This window comes from Gavialis gangeticus, unplaced genomic scaffold (assembly GCF_001723915.1).
Source record: "Gavialis gangeticus isolate Ggan-Ray unplaced genomic scaffold, GavGan_comp1, whole genome shotgun sequence".
In the NCBI taxonomy this organism is placed as follows: domain Eukaryota; kingdom Metazoa; phylum Chordata; order Crocodylia; family Gavialidae; genus Gavialis; species Gavialis gangeticus.
In genome coordinates this window covers 55,134,479-55,138,218 of record NW_017729029.1, presented here as the reverse complement: position 1 = coordinate 55,138,218, position 3,740 = coordinate 55,134,479, and the positions used below count along the sequence as shown (strand labels likewise).

General features: G+C 44.5%; 1 protein-coding gene across 1 annotated transcript in view; it reads right to left on the bottom strand.

Annotated features, from left to right (window-relative positions):
* RNF128 (ring finger protein 128, E3 ubiquitin protein ligase) overlaps positions 1–3,740 on the bottom strand; it is a 78,270-nt gene that overhangs the window by 23,093 nt on the left and 51,437 nt on the right. The window lies entirely within an intron of this gene.

Below are 3,740 nucleotides of genomic sequence, written 5' to 3'. Positions count from 1 at the left end.
AAAAAAGGTACTTTCAGAAAAGATGCACACTAGCAAATTATGCATATATTCTGCACAGGGGAACCAAAAGGGTTTGACATCAGGAAGGAACTGAGACAATATGTGCCCTCCAGAACTGAAGCTCTAGATCAGTACCAATCTGGAAAACTGGATATGCCAAAAGAAGGATAGAGATTTGAAGCTGAAGAGGTAGAATGGAGACTTATGGAAAACAGGCTGCTCATGAATCATGGCAACAATGTGGGAATTTGTTCACAGGCTACTTCAAAGTGCTCCTTTGAGAAGTTACTAGCAGGCAGGCACAAGAAAGCTGGACTACAAATTTACTTTTCTACCATTGCTCAAAATGTACCCTTTTGAAGGTCAATACAGTTGGACCAATTCCAAATGGACCACGTCCAATTTACTTTGGAGCTGGTTTGGTCTCTTCACCGTGCCCTGGATTTGCCAAATTGAGGAACTTGATATCAAGATCAATGACCTCTCTAGTTACAAAAAAATCCCTCAGTTTCTGTTCCAGCATTTAAAATTCACATCTCGAAAAATGAAATTCTGAATATTTAATGACCGACTTCCAGTTCTCAAAAGCTTAGTTCCATAGGGGGTGTGATAACATACACAGTCTCCCAAAGGGAGAGGGGAAAACATGACAGGATGACCCCAATGAGTATCCAATGCATTTCCAGATCATTGCTAGAGTCTTGATTGCACAAAACAAATTGTAATTCAGCATTCATCGAGTCTTCAGTGCATTAGAAAACCAACCACTTACAAAAATTAAGGGTTGGGCTCATTCTCAAGAGTATGGCTGCACAGTGTAAAATGCATTTTATCTTATCTACACATCTGTAGATAAGAATACAGAAACACTAGATTTTTTTTTGGTATGCTGTGTTAGCCCACGTTCACTAAGATACCTTGGACAGAACGTTATATTGTGCTGGGCTGTGCTTTGTTATCTAGTCCCCAGTAACGTCAAGGCTTTTAGCAGTCATGATTTAAGAGGTAGGGGTGGCGGAGAAATGCTCTGAACTTCTTCTTTGGCATATTTACAGGATGTCAGAACATGACGCTTTACCAACATATGGTAGAGAAACAACTTCCTCAAACCCACTTTTCGCAGCAGAGAGCCATTCTTTTGCCTACTGTTTTAGCTCTTTATCTTGAGCAGCTCAATTAGAGTCCCCTTAACAAAAAAAGCATGCCATTTTTTCAGCCTGAATCTTAGCTTCTCTACAGCATAAGAGGAAACATTAAACAAAGATGCTTGTAGGTTTCTGATCAGAAGTCATAACATTCTTAGCCGGGAAATTCAGATAATGCAGTTCCAGTATATTTTATAGCACTTTCAGAAATCCCTTCTAGGATGTCAACTTTTCAGCTGAGTACAGGCTGGAAAGAGAGGGCACCTTTGTGCCACCATAAAGACTTCTATGGCGGCACAAAGGCTAAGCAAACATAAGTCCATGCCCCTTGGCACACTACAAATGCCCAAAATTTGTGGTTGCCAGCAGTGGCACAAATCCATTGCACCCATATTGTGGCAGACGTCTGTTTGCTTTATTGCTGGCGAGCACAGGCAGCCTGGAGCTGCCTACATTTTCCAGCCTCCCTGGGTAGTTGCTCCCAGGGCTTCAGGGACCCAGTCCTGCACACCCCAGTGATTCTCTTTCCTGAGGCATATAGATTGAGCCCCTGAAGTACCTGCCCAGTCCTCCATTTGCAGAGGCAATCCCAGGATCCCCCAGGCACTCATTTGCTCATGGGAAAACCTGGGGCTCCCCCATTGCAGAGACACACCCCAGGGTTCTCTCTCACGATTGGGCCCCGGCTACTCCTGGAAGCAACAGGGACCTGACCCTGAAAAACAATGGGACATGCGTTTTGCCCAATGAAGCAGATCAGTTGTACCCACAAATCCCAGCAGCACGCAGTAAGATGTCAAGCAATCATCTGGCCACAGCTGATCAAGTACTCTTACAATTACTTCTTGCTTTCAAGATCTGATGAAGTTAGACATAGAAAAGAAAAACCTAACAGAAAGACAGATTTATTCCTTCTTTGTCCAAGTCAATCAGGGAAGGGGAAAGAATATTATAAGCATTCATGAAGACAGTCAAGTCATCCAAAGGCACACACTAGAGTCTTATTTCCTCCCCTGCCTCCCCCCCTGCTTTAAGGGCACAATACACAGCTTGCAAGGTCCAAGATGAACATTTGCAAGCCTAAGACTGGACGGGCCTTGCAGTGCAGAATAAAGCTGAAGGATCAGTTATTCTCTTCCAGTTTACACAACCAAGAGCTTCCTTCACAAATGAAGATCTTGGGAAACGACAGTAAAAAGACCAGGCTGAAGTAGCTTTGGCTACTACACCCTCCTTTTAGTTGCCCTTGTTCAAGAGATAGCCGCCTTGTTGCTGTATGAAGAACCTGGTTTGAATTTGACAGAGTCTTTCATTTGACTTCACTGGAAGCACGGCCCAATGCTCCTTGATTATGTCATGGCAACTGGGGGGGGTGGGGGAGAGAAAGGATACTTATTGCTACCAAATATATTTTTTTTTCTTTACCAATACAACAGTTCTACTCCAAGCCCATTAGGGAATTCACAATACCCTATCCTTGGCTGCTGCTTAGTCAAAGAGTCCCTCTGCCTAATCCTTCTTTCTCAGCCACCTGTTTCTATCAGTATAGCTGCCCAGAATGGATAGTGGCTACATGTGAAGATTGGCCTACACAGGTAGCTGAAGCAGGCACATCCTTGCTCAGGAGTCAGAAAGCTATCTACCTGGAACAACTCTAGGGCCATAGGGAATGGGGGGTGGGAAGAGCTAGGTCTGGCCACCTCAAGAGACACAGAAGGGGGAGCACCCCATCCCAGGAGACAAAAGCAGGTCACCCCTCCAGACAGGTTCCTTCACAATGAAGGACCCTATGGAAACAACTCTTTGCATTTAAGCCATTTCTTGTCCCCTCTCCTGACTACACTCATTGGCCACTTCCCCTGGAGAAAAGCAATGACAGAAGTTAATTCTCCTAGAGAAGTTCTGAAACCTTTCCTTGGCAACGCTCCTCAGCTGGAGGGCAACAACACTGGAGACACAGCAATTTGTATTAATTGTGTCAGGTGATCAGATGATTGCATACTCGATAAAGTGGTACATGGAAACTTGACTAATTAGTAATTCCCTGCCTGGGCTTTAAGGCACAGTTTAATACGTAAACATCACCACAGTGCTTCTTGTGACTCTTACTAGTCAGCATTGTTATAGTTTTTCTGGAAAAGAATGTGTTGTGTGTTTAAAGGCCTCACGCCAGCTCTAAAGCCACTTACAGGCATGAGGGGAACCTTAAGTGCCATTCTGTAGACACTTACATGTCCCTAGGCTGCATCTTACCATAGGATTGGGAGACAGGCAATACTACCATCCACTGAAAGCAACTTAGCTTTATCACCTGCTCCAAGACATCAGCATTCTTGCTAGGTCACCAGAACACTGGGGATAGCATTTGTCATACCTGCAGTATAAAACAAGCCATTGGAGCCTGATCCGTTACGTGCTCAGCTCCTTGAAACTCCTTGGTGGGAAGGGGGAGGAAGAGGGGGAATGTTTAAGTATGACTTGAAGGAAAAACAAAAAAAAAAGAAAGCAAAACACCAAACACCACTGCAACCACCACTGCAATCATTGCCCCATTTTTTTGGGGGGGGGGGGGGTTTCTACAGACGGTTCTAGCGA